Source organism: Quercus lobata, chromosome 4 (assembly GCF_001633185.2).
Source record: "Quercus lobata isolate SW786 chromosome 4, ValleyOak3.0 Primary Assembly, whole genome shotgun sequence".
NCBI classification, from domain to species: domain Eukaryota; kingdom Viridiplantae; phylum Streptophyta; class Magnoliopsida; order Fagales; family Fagaceae; genus Quercus; species Quercus lobata.
The window spans coordinates 9,288,660-9,302,385 of record NC_044907.1 but is presented as its reverse complement, the minus strand read 5'-3'; positions in this window follow the sequence as shown (position 1 = coordinate 9,302,385).

Here is a 13,726-nt window from a genome sequence, read left to right as displayed (position 1 = left end):
CTTCCCACTATTTCTAAAACTTGGCCTCTGGATGGGTATTTTACCTTTTGGTGTAGGGTGGAGGAAATCGCCCCCAGGGTATGGAGCTAGAGTCGGCCCATAATAACCGTGTATGGAGAGAAAATATCCACGACGATGAAATCCACCTCCACCACGTCCGTATCGACCTGCATAGGTTGCCTTATTTGACCTTTTAGGACGACCACTCTTCCTTCAAAACTCACCAGGGGCGAACTATAGGTTGTCAAATGCTTAGGCCCTAAACCTAGCCCTCTGTATAAGTCAGGATACATGATGTCCGCAGCACTACTCGGGTCAACCATTACCCTTCTTATGTCGTACCTGCCGATTCTCAACGTGACCACCAGAGCATCCTTATATGGCTGCATGGTTCCTACTTTATCCTCGTCTGAAAAGCCCAAAACCAATGGGACATTAATCCTAGCTCTTTTAGACGTTGAGCTACGATCCTCGACTGGAGATCGGGATACTGATAGTACCCTAGAAGGACAGGAGCCAATTCTCCCCGGGGTAGCAAAGATAATGTTTATTGTGACAAGGGGGAGTCTTGAAGAAGCATCTCCCTACATCTCCGAGTCTGCTTGGCCCACCCGACCGCTGGAGTGGTGTAAGAGTTGCTTCAACTTCCCTTCTCAGACCAGTTGCTCCAAATGGTCCCGTAAATTCCTGTAATCATCGGTCGTATGCCCATGATCTTGATGATAGTGACAGTAAAGATTCTGGTTGCGTCTAGTAGGCTCTCCTGCCATCTTGTTGGGCTATTTAAAAAATGGTTCATTCTTAACCTTCTCTAGCACCTGTTGTACTGGTTCCCAAAACACGGCATTAACTGCCTGGGCATTGGCAGAGCCTGACTGTCCCGTATAGTCTTTCCAAGGTCGGTTATTATTGTACCGGTCCGACCTGAAATCCCTCATCTCTTAGGGGATTATCTTGGCCTTCCCTTTTCCCTGCAGTTGGTCTTTTTTGACTCTTCTATACTTATCAATCTGATCCATTAATTGCTATACGCTAGTGACTGGTTTACCAGTTAAAGATTTCCTCAAATCATGCTCGGCTGAAAGGCCGGCCTTGAATGTACTTATAGCCACTCAATCTTATTAAACATTTCCCATTATCTATCTGAATATGTCTTAAGAGTCTCACCCTCTCGTATGGACATAGATAATAAGGACCCCAAAGGTCGAGGAACCCTATTACAGGTAATAAAGTGAGCACCGAAAGCCCAGGTAAGTTTCTTGAAAGAATCCATAGAATTAACCTTTCAGCCATTGAACCATCTTATCGCCACCGGGCCCAAACTTGATGGAAAAACCTTACACATCAAAGTTTCATCTCTAGAGTAGATAGCCATCTTTTGGCTGAAATGGCTAACGTGTTCTACCGGGTCTATTCGACCATTGTACTGGGTGAATGTGGGTTGATGAAATCGACGGGGAAGATTCGCATCCTTTATATTCCTTGTGAAGGGTGATTTGGATACTTGGCTTAAGGCTTTGTTCATGGCGTTATTCCCCAAGCCTCGGTGAGGTGGACTTTTATACCTACGTAGATGGCTGTGTTCCTCTTCATAGGAAAAAGTTTCACTAGGCGGAGTCCTAGATCTCCACCTATAACTAGCTCCATCTGTCTCTTCGGATGATGGCTCAGAGCTAGATGGGGAACACCTTCGCCAGGACTGGCGTAACTCTCTTTTCAATTCGTCAATCTCACGCTGCATGTCCCTGTCCTTCTTTGCATAGGAAACGTGGCTCTTCCCGCGAGAGTGACTTTTGCTGGTATGCGTTGTGCGCACACTCCCCTCACGGCCCTCTCTCCATTCGAGACCTTGGTGCGGACCACTATGTTGGGAGCCCCTTGACTCCGCTTGGCGCGGGCCAGAATCTATCTGCTTCTTCCATCATGAATGTTGTAATCGAATTTCCTTTGGCCTAGATCAAGCTCTCCCCACAGACGGCGCCAATTGTAGGGACTAAAATTGTATTGATCCCAAAACCAAATTGGGCTCAAACCTTAACGACCCAAACAATAAATTTGTAGAGTGTGGGTTGAAGAACTAGATTTATCCCAAAAGAAAAATGATTAATCTTAACGATGTAAGATAATATGACACAGACAAGATTATCGAATATTTCCTCGGAACCAACTAGGTTATTTTTTGTTTTATGGTTTTCTTTTAGAAGTCTCTCATCCTTTGTTCTTGGCGCATTCTTCCAGGTTATATACTACAACCTTCGTGTCATCTCTACCACACAAGTGCATGCTAGATTAGGGGGATCCCTCCCTGTCCCATCCAACACTTCCTGGAACCATCAACCAGTGGCTTGTAAGGCTGCTTGATCACTGTTCATGTAACACCCCGACCCAATTTTTATAATTAAACTATGTGTTTAAGTGGTTAAGTATTATTAATATTTTAAGCCACTTACTTACAAAAATTAATATAAAAGTATTTAATAAACATATTATTTTATAATGTCATTGAATAAGAAATTGTAAAGATTATAAATAATTGAAATAACTATTTGTATTATAAATATATATTTAGCATGTACAAATATATTAAGTGGGTTAAGTTATTACATACATAGTTAGTATTTTAATTAAGCATGATACATGAGATATATATATATATATATATATAGTTGTTGGTGTTTTAACTATGTATGATGCATGAGATATTATAGAACATGTATGCCATTTTAATGTGATGGGTATAACTTTATAAAGGTAAGGATATATATGTGTGTGTGTGTAGAGTGATATTATTATTTGTAAACTAAGTGTGAATGCAAGAAAGTTGTGTGAATGCAAGAAAGTGGAAAGTGGGTGGGATATTTCTTTCCCTAGCCATACACGTATCCACCCCAATTTCCACTTCCCTTATCTGATTTTGCTGCCCCAAAAGTCATCACACTTTTCTTATTTTCTTGGCTGCATCAGATCAGAAGTCCAGCCCCTCTTTCTCTACTCCTTTTTCCTCTTTCTTTGTTCTTCTTTCTCTCTTCTTCTGTTGCTTCTACACGGCAGCCCTCCCTTTCTCACCAACACAATATATTCCTCTCTAAAGAAGAAATTAAAAAATTAACCCTAAGGTTTCAGCTTCAAATTGTTGTGGGTAAGTAATCAAAACTTCATTTGTTTATTTCTACCTCTTTAACCTCTATCCTGATTTTAAAGGCTGAAACATGATTCTGTTTTAGTGATTTGAATATTTGATGATATTATGGTTTATTTAATGTTTGATAACATATTTTAGTGTGTTAATTATACATATAAAAATACCCAAATGAAATTAAGGCCTATTGCTATTTGTTGATGATTTTATAAGAATATGTACTGAAGCTGTCACTGTGACAGATTCTGTGTTCATGCATGTTAAATTATGTATTAAATTGTATATAGTGAATTTGGATGCTAGGGATAATTCATATGAAACCTAAGACACTTGTGGTTGTTATTGAATTGGTCTCACAGCATTTGGATGAACATAAAAATAATGGTTTAATTTATAAATTGCATGAAATTCTGTCAGGACAGATTTGAGTATGCCGTCTTGTGTGATTTTTAATAAATCATGGGTTTGTGTTTTGACTCCGAAATTTTTATGGTATATACTGGACATACAGGGGAGTAGTTCTGTAAAATTTCATGACAATTGGATGTGTTTGAGCAGCCCGTTTGTATTTTACAAATGGAGCCTATGCTGCTGGAATAGAACAGTGAATAGTAAGGGACATGCCTAACTTTGTGGATTTAATTATCAAGTTAGGGTGAATGTTTTGAGCTATAATTTAATATGCGTATCTTTTGGTATGTCTCGATCATAGATTAATTTTGTGTAACTTGTTTTGAGGTTTAGTACTCAAAGGAAGGGGTTCTAAACCATGAGACGGTTGTATGTATGAAGCTGTTTTGCCTAACGTGTTGTATGTTATCCTATGAATGTATATAGTTAAATGATTGTGCTTAAAAGATTTTATATTTATGCATGCATTATTTCCCTAACCTTAAAGCACCTTTTGAAATAAAGCTAGCTCTTTTAGGGATATGGGATTAATATAAGAATGTTGGTTTCTTTAGGATTTTGTACTTGTTGTCTGATGACTGTATTTTGTATTTGTGGGAACCTCGTTGAGGTGGGATTAAGATTTCCTTGATTCTAAGAGATAGGCTTTGAGATGAATGTGTAAGTCTATGACAAGGAAATTATGGATAGTAATAAGCTTCGATTTATGGTTTAGGTGTTACCAGTATCCAAGTCTAAGCTCCTTCGACTTTAGGCTCTCGATTCCTCTGCTTTCAGGTAAGGGATAAGTTATATGAGCATTTGGTAAGTCATGAGTTTATTTTAAAGTATATTATGCATTAAAATGTTTTTGATTAGAGATATGGCATGTAATCATTATTGTGACAAAGTTATGTTCGTGAGTTTTCGAAAAACTTATGTATATGATTTAAGCATATTGATGCTATTATTGATTCCACGAACATGATGTTTAATGAAAAGAATGAAAATGCTATTATTATGAAATGTTATGCAAAATAAGAAATTGCAGTATGATGTAAAGTATAAAATGTTTTCGGGTTATGTCCTCTGGTTATCTGAACTCTGCTAGTAGGGGTTAATTACTAGCTTTCCATGGAAAATGTTATATGATTTGGCCATTAAGTGGGACTGGCTCTGCTGTACCCGCCCCTTGTTGGTTACGGCCAACTTGTGGGGGAAGCCAACCTACCCCCATGGTTGGAAGATATGTATTATGATGATGTGATCCCGGGAATACCTGGCATTGTGGGGAATGCTGGATGCCTAGCACCGTGGTGCTAGAAGCCTCCCAAATAAGTACAGACTTATCAGATACGGGTTAACCAATAAGTTATTTATGAACAGCTATGTTATGCTATTAATCATGAGAGAATTATTTTGTTTAAATGCATTGTGAAAAGTGAAAACTCTCATGGCAAGAAGAAGTCTCTAATGAAAAGAAAAGCTGTTCATTAAAGATAAAAGTTTCTGAAAATTCTGATATGCTATAAAGGTAAAGTTTCTGATGAAAGTACAAGTTATGTTTAAAAGTTATCAGATAAATGTTTTTATGAAACGTTAAGTTTTATGATCATGAAAGTTATAGTATTCTATGAGAAGAAGTTTATAAAGAAAAGTTTTCTTATTAGTCAAGATGTTTCTAGCTTAATACAAAGTTGCCAATTATCTGATTTAAGTTAAAATAATTATATTGTAATGAGAATATATGTATGGCGACTTTGTAGGAAGTGAAAGAAGTTTAATCCAAAAGGTTTTAGTAATATTAAACCGATAAGAAAAAGGAGAACAATTATTTCCTATGATGAGCGTATAAGCTATTATTATGAATAGTATAAAGCACTATGCATGAAAAGATGTTCTCATGTTCGAATATTCATAAAATGAAATGATTTGGTTACATGCATCCTTATTGAATTCTCATATATCTTACCTTTACTGAGCTGTGTAGCTCACCCCTTCCACTCTTTCAGTTAGCAGGTTTTATTTTGGAGTAGAGGGAGCCTTAGTCGAGTTTTGGAAGGAGTTGGTTTAGTTTTATTTGTATAGATCCTAAATTAGCAATATGATGTTTAGATTTGTAGCATTGTTTATTTTAGGATCTAATGAAAGTGTATACCTTAAAGTATTAAGAGATGTATTATGTGAAATTCCGAATTTGAACAATTGGTGAATTATGTTATTTTTTGGAGTACACTGTAGATGCTCTGAATGTCAAGTGAAAAGTTATATCATTTAAGTATAGAAAAAAAAAATTATTCTAAAATCAAAAAGAGAAGCTTTTGGAAAAGTTTTGTAAAAGTTAAGTTGGTTCTTGTTAATATCAGGTTTAGGCTTGATATTAGCATGCCGGTCATGGTCACAAATCTGGGTACCGGGTTTGGGGCGTGACAGTTCAGGTATCACTTCCACATTAATGTGGCCAGAGAGTTGGTTGAGAGACAATTAATGTGGAGGTTGCAGCTTTTGAAGATATTTGTCTGCCTTTTTATCCTTATCCATGATCCAATGTCCCACTCTCAGCTGTGACGTAGTCCTGAAGTAAGTTCGTGATGATAAGGTACTCAGATTCATCTCGGATATATGTTGCTGAGGATACTGTCATCCTTAGACACTTGTTGGACCCATCTCACATTGCCTCTACTCCTCTCTTAGCTTTATTCTATTCATAGCCTTACTTGGGCCTCCTCGGATGGTCCAACATCCTCGAATAGGGCCATAGGCCCAGTTAATACTTCTTTCAACAATACTTTTTGAGTAACTGACCCCACAAAACCCAATAACAATTTAACACTAAGAATTTGTTGTGAAAATATTGTGAATATAGCATTACTCTAAAATAAAATTATAAAATATCATATCAGGGCCCATCATAGCTAAAATAAAGGTATTGAGAAAATATAGTGACATTTATTGTGTTCCTAATTTTTTTTAGCCAATTTGTTAAGCCAAAATTCATAGTTTTATGGATAGTTTTCTTAGGCTGACTTTTTTTTTTTTTTTTTTTTTTTAATTTTTTAACACACTATTTAAAGTAAAAAAACACATAGTTTTACAAAAGAATCATAGAAAAAAGTATTTTCCCCCTTTATGTTTAGGGTAGTTTCATCCCCCAACTTTAAAGTTGAATAATTTCCACCTTTATATTCTGTAGACAAGTATATAACCCTTGTTACTACTCTCTTAGTTAAACCCTAACAATATCTTATGGTTCCTAGAAAATTTCATTTTGTAATATTTAAAATGCCTCACTAAATTTTAATGTCCCAAAAATTTTCTTTTTGTGTTTTGAGTTTTATGTGTTAATCATACTTAGAAAGTAAAAATGGTGATGTATGGTATTATTTTATTTGTTACCTAGAGAACACTAATTTATTAGTGGTTTAAATCTTCTAAATTTATAATTTTATCTAATAGAAACTTCAATGACATATGTCTTTTGTTATTTTGTTTTTTTTTTTTTATATGTTTTCTTTCTTAAAAATGTGTTTATTAAAAATTAAGTAAGCTAATCATTGCAATTAGGCTCATAAAATACAATGATAAAGAATGAAGTATGAATAACAAAATATTCATTACAAATGATTATAGGTATTTAATTTGATAAAGAGTTTCAATTGTAGCATACGTCAACATTTATTATGAAAATTTAAATATTGTGACAATATTTTATCAAAATTTAATTATTTATTGTTAGAAGATGATAACATTTATTATCATTTGTAGGGAATCAATTCGTAATGACCTCAAGATGATATTGGGCTCGTACGTAAAGAGGGTCCAAACAATATCATTTATAAAGCGTGGGTTTGAAAGGCTAGGCTGTGGTCACCAGACGATGGTCAGTCATGGTTTTCATAGTGATTTGCCCAAGGATAGACCTGACGTGCTCAACAATAATCTATTCCAGTACATCATGAATGGCTCTGGTCTTAAGACCGTGTTCAAGGAGCTTCATATCCTTATTCTTCTCCCTTTCTTGGGACTCCCTCGTCTGGGAGCCCCGCCTCTTTTGGCACACAAGTCTTTACTTTATATATCTCTTTTCGGTTGATCCTGACCCTCCACCTGTTTATCAGGCAAGCTCCTATTTGAATACTTATCCCATCAGTCGCCTCCCCCTGCTTTTTGTTAGTTACACTAACCGAAGCCACACTGTTTAGGCGTCTTCTCTCATTAATATGGTTAGGACGTTTGTGGGCACATTTAATGCGGAGGTGATGTATTTACCTTGAACCACCCCCACTTTGTACCCCCATGTGGGTCCCATTCTACTCGCCTCTTCTTCTGGGGGCGTTTTGGGTGCAGCCTTCGACGAGATGTCACTCTTCCCTTTGAGATCTTGGGATGCCGAGGACAAAGTCCTCCTAGGCTGTGCCCCTAGGCTATTCAGCCTTTCCCTATTCGTCCTCGGCAACTTCCCTCCCCAACACGGGCCTTGGGCCTTAGTAGAGCGTGGGCCGGGTCGTAAGTTTTCTGGCCCCACAACAGCCCCTCAAAATCCTGCTATCCGGCTCCTCGGACGGATAGGAAGGTTTTGATGACATCAGACGTCTGTCAATGCTTGTCAATCCTTATCACCTATCGGTTCTCGAGACTTTTCGTTTGCCCGAGACACATTCCTGGAGCTTTTAGAAGGTGAAACGTGTCCTCATTAAATGCGGGCGGCTCTGTACTTCCCACATTCAACGGCGTGATGGAGATCTAACGGTGGGGATTTCCTTGCCTTTATGGGCGGGAAAATTCATGTAGTTACTTTCAATGGGAGGCATAAATGATTTTTGGAATTGATTTGTCTCTTCAGTTTTACACTTAAGAGTTCTAGCGCATATACCCTGGGTTCATCTAAACTTTTGTCCAAACTCAAGTCTATCTCCAGCACAAAAAGCTTGTCCGAGGAGCCTTTCCTCTTTTCTGTAAGTTTCCTACCTCCATTAACTCGTACTTTTTCTTTTCTGGGTTTATTTTTCTCTTGTTCCATTCCTTCTCCCGTCACTGGTTGAGTTTATTTAGTAACTCATAGAGATGGTTAAATTGAGACTGAGGAAATTGGTTGATATTGAAGAGGCGATGGAAAAGTTCATCGCCGACTATAGGATTCCCCCCAACGTGAGTCTAAGGCATTGTAAGATGGGGGAGTGGCACCTTCTGAGAAGGATGGATGAGGTGGTAATTCCTGTTCTCGCCTTCATAGAGGGGGGTATGAGAATCCCCATGGGGCCAGTAACGAAAGGTTACCTCAGGCACTTCCGACTAGCCCCCACCCAGTGCACCAGCAATATGTTTAGGATTCTGGGTTGTGTGGATGCCTTAAACGAAAAGATAGGGCTAAGATTGACTCACCACAACGTGAATTGGTGCTATAATCTCCAAAATTTGAAGGGAAAATCCTATTATATGAAGACGAGAGACGAGAGGGTTCGACTAATTCAATGCCTCCCTGATTCCAACAAGGGGTTAAACAAGGACTTCCTTATCGTATCCAGTGAATGGCATGATGGCATTCCATGCCCCACGGTGGAGGGAGAACCAGGTGGGGTATAAAGAATGGAAGGCTGCCAATCCTTTGCACCATTTTAATTTGATGTGGTTCGGTTACTAACCATGTGCATGTGTTTTTCTTACAGATCCAAATGCTTTCACCGACACTTTCACCTAGTTAACCGGGTGGACTTGGAGACTGTTCTTCAAGCGGCAGTTTTCATAAATGACGAGGATGGTCAAGTTCGAGCCATTCACAAAATCTTAGGGTACGCTCCCCTTCAGAAGTCATTTGTCGACCCCAGGCACGTGATCAACGCCAGTCATCCTCAACTTCCAAAAATTACCGTAGTCGAATCAGGATTTTTAATCTCCAAAGGATCTTCTGTCCCAAAGGGCATCCCACTGGTGGACCTCTCCTCATCTCACCAAGCAGCGGAGGACGAAGGTGAGTTGGATCAGTCCGAGGAGGGATTTGGGGTATTTGACCTAGTCGACCAATCCAAAGATCCTTCTGGTGATCTAGGTGACTCGGTCTTATCCGAGGCAGAATTGTCATCAGTGGGCACATCTTCCCGAGCCGAGATGGGTCTGAAGAGAAGGCTCCCGACCAGCTTACTCGACCTCCTAGAGGGTCAACCGGGGAAGGATGCACAGGGCAAAACACAGCCTCAGCCTCAGCCCATGCAGACTAGGTCCTCTTCTACCAAATTGCAGCCACAATCCCCTCGTCCCTAACTTCCTGCCCCTCCTCAATCAGCTTTGCCTCCTCGGTCGGAGCCCTTCGACTCAAAGAGAAAGAGGAGTCCCAAAGGGAAGGAGCCCATGGAAGGGGGAAAATCCCGATCTTCTCAGGAGAGGGATGAGGCCCCACGACCCCAGAAATAATTAAAGATTGGGCACCAAGGTAAGGGGAAAGGAACTAAGGCCCAATCCACCCAAAGCAAAAGGAAAGGGACCGAGGCCCAATCCGCGCTGAGTGCTTGGCTGCCCACCCCCATGCTCCATGGGGAGCCATTGCTAGAAACCGCGTCCATAAGGGACCTTGGAGACGGCAAGGGTAGTTATGTGGCTGACGCATTAAGGAGAACCATGTTGCTTCCCGCCGATGTGGAAGAATTGAAGAACATGAAGATGCAAGAGGTTTTCCTCAGTGCAAAGAGGTACTTAGGCATGGTAAGACTTTGGAAACCTAAAGTTCAATTAACTCTTGCTCCCGGACTTTCACTCACGATGTATTTATATCACTTGACAGGCTCTCCAGACCACTTATAGGATGGAGAAGGAAGTTAACAAGTAGAGTAAGGCCGCCGAGAATGAACGCGCCAAACGCATAGACGCCGTACGGACCCTCAAAGCCTCCGAGGATGACCTCGCAAAGGCTAAGGATGCCTTAAAGGAGGCTATCCGAGAGAGGGATAGTGCCTTGGCAGGTTTAAATGGCGCCCAAAAGTAGGCCGAGGAACAGACAAAACGTCTACTTAAAGCTGAGGGTCAGTTGCAAATAGCCAGGGAGCAGATCAACGATTTAAAGAAAAAATTGATCATGGCAGAGAACGCTAAAGGCATGGCGGAGTACGCCCGGGACGAATCCGTGAGGGTCAAGCAGGAGGCAGAGTTTGCCAGAAACGAGGCCAAAGCTGCCAAGGACAAGGCTGAGGAGAAGGGTTACGAGGCAGGTATGGCTGACACCTAAGCCTCCCTTAAAGCTCAAATTCTTGGAGTATGTAGACTATATTGCTCCCAGGTTTGGGGAGAGGCCTTAAAATGAGCTGTGGTGGATGCTTCGTCCGACTTGTGGAAGGCGAAGAGCATATTTTACCCTCCAGCCATCCGCGAGACTGCCTTCTCCAGCTCCGAGGCTATGCGCGACCCACAAGAGGCCAGTGCTGCTCAGCCAGAAGCTACTCAGATCATTGTCCCCTCCGGCGAGTCGACCGATAGAGGGGAGCATTTTGATGCGACGAAAGCACTTGGAGGTCTGAATCCTGAGATGTCCAAGGAAGGTGCCAAGCCGACTGTCAGTGCTTAGATTCCTGATGCCGAAGAGCCAGCCATCCTTGCCCAACCCCTGCAGGCGATTCCTCTTGCTGAGGTCCCTGAGAGCACCGACACCGATCCTGCTTAGCCTTCCCTAGAAGGGACTGTCCTTCATGGCGTCGAAGCTAATCCTATTCTGCCTTCCCAGGATGTGGCCGACACAAAATTGAAGAAGTAGAAACCTCGGCCTGCCTCCATATCTGTTTTTAGTTTAATGATTACCTAATTTCTCTTTTATTTTGAAAATTTTTTATAGTTTGCTTGTAGTTGAACCTGTTGAACACATATATGAAATTCTTTTCTTCCTCTTTCCTTTTGATTGCATGTTAGTTGCCTTTGTCGTTACTTACTATTGTTACGGACCTCATGATTTTCGAACTAGTTATCTTAATAAGTATAAATAGTTATGCATACGATATATTTGGAACCATGTTTCGGAATGCTAGCTCACCCGCATCCATAGGGCATTGAACTCGTGTCTGAACCTCCTTTAGTGGAGGTACAGGCATCATCCGAGATGTCCCGTGTGTTGTTGGGACCAACTTGGTATCCAGATTTTCTTTAAGTAGTTGTTTTCCCCATAGGTTTGAGTCCGAGGACCATACAATACCTTAGTTCTGTCCAAAACTTAGATTTCTTTTAAGTAGTTGGTTTTCCCATAGGTTTGAGTCTGAGGACCATGCAATTCCTTAGTTCTGTCCAAAACTTAGATTTCTTTTAAGTAGTTGGTTTCTCCATAGGTTTGAGTCCGAAGACCATGCAATACCTTGGTTCTGTCCAAAACTTAGTTTTTTTTTTTTTTTTTTTTTTTTTTTTTTTTTTTTTTTTAAGTAGTTGGTTTCCTTATAGGTTTGAGTCCGAGGACCATGCAATACCTTGGTTCTGTCCAAAACTTAGATTTCTTTAAGTAGCTGGTTTCCCCATAGGTTTGAGCCCGAGAACCATGCAATACCTTGGTTCTATCCAAAACTTAGATCTCTTTTAAGTAGTTGGTTTCCCCATAGGTTTGAGTCTGAGGACCATGCGATACCTTGGTTCTGTACAAAACTTAGTTTTTTCAAGTAGTTGGATTTCTCATAGGTTTGAGTCCGAGGACTATGCAATACCTTGATTCTATCCAAAACTTAGATTTCTTTAAGTAGTTGGTTTCCTTATAGGTTTAAGTCCGAGGACCATGCAATACCTTGGTTCTGTCCAAAACTTAGATTTATTTAAGTAGCTGGTTTCCCTATAGGTTTGAGTCCGAGAACCATGCAATACCTTGGTTCTATCCAAAACTTAGATCTCTTTTAAGTAGTTGGTTTCCCCATAGGTTTGAGTCCGAGGAACATGTAATATTTTGGTTCTGTCCAAAATTTGACTTTTTCAAGTAGTTGGTTTCCCCATAGGTTTGAGTCTAAGGACCATGCGATACCTTGGTTCTGTACAAAACTTAGTTTTTTCAAGTAGTTGGATTCCCCATAGGTTTGAGTCCAAGGACTATGCAATACCTTGATTCTATCCTAAACTTAGATTTCTTTAAGTAGTTGGTTTCCCCATAGGTTTGAGTCTAAGGACCATGCAATACCTTGGTTCTGTTCAAAACTTAGCTTTTTTAGTAGTATGGGGGGGTTAGCCCCTTGGGGGATTAGCCCCTCAGTCAAGATGTGAGACGTTGATCCGCCGTTGAAAGCCCCTAGAACCGTCCGCATTACTAACGTTTCGAAATGCAACCCCTAGTGGAACTTTACGTTAGGACACGGCAACGGTCTGTTGGAAATGATGGAAGGACTTCTCGTTCCACTGCCTTGGCCAACGCACAAGCCTTTCCCACAGACAGCACCAATTATAGGGACTCAATTCATAACAACCCCAAGATGATATTGGGCTCGTACGTAAAGAGGGCCCAAACAATATCATTTGTAGAGCGTGGGTTTGAAAGGCTAGGTTGTGGTCACCGGACGATGGTCAGTCATGGTTTTCATAGCGATTTGTCCAAGGATAGACCTGACGTGCTCAACAATAATCTATTCCAGTACATCATGAATGGCTTTGGTCTTAAGACCGTGTTCAAGGAGCTTCATATCCTTATTCTTCTCCCTTTCTTGGGACTCCCTCGTCTGGGAGCCCCGCCTCTTTTGGCGCACAAGTATTTACTTTATATATCCCTTTTCGGTTGATCCTGACCCTCCACCTGTTTATCAGGCAGGCTCCTATTCGAATACCTATCCCATCAAGCGCCTCCCCCTGCTTTTTATTAGTTGCATTAAATGAAGCCACACTGTTCAGGCGTCTTCTCTCATTAATATGGCTAGGACATTTGTGGGTGCATTTAATGCAGAGGTGACGTATTTACCTTGACGTATTTACTCGCCTCTTCTTCTGGGGGCGTTTTGGGGTAGCCTTCGTCGAGATGTCGCTCTTCCCTTTGAGGTCTTAGGATGCCGAGGATAGGGTCCTCCTTGGCTGTGCCCCTAGGCTATTCGGCCTTTCCCTATTCGTCCTCGGCAACTTCGCTCCCTGGCACGGGCCCTAGGCCTTAGTAGAGCGTGGGTTAGGTCATAAGTTTTCTGGCCCCACATCATTCTTAGTATAATTTTTTTTTGAATAGATATTATCTTTAGTAAATAGGTTTTAAGTCTTTTTTTTTTTTTTTGA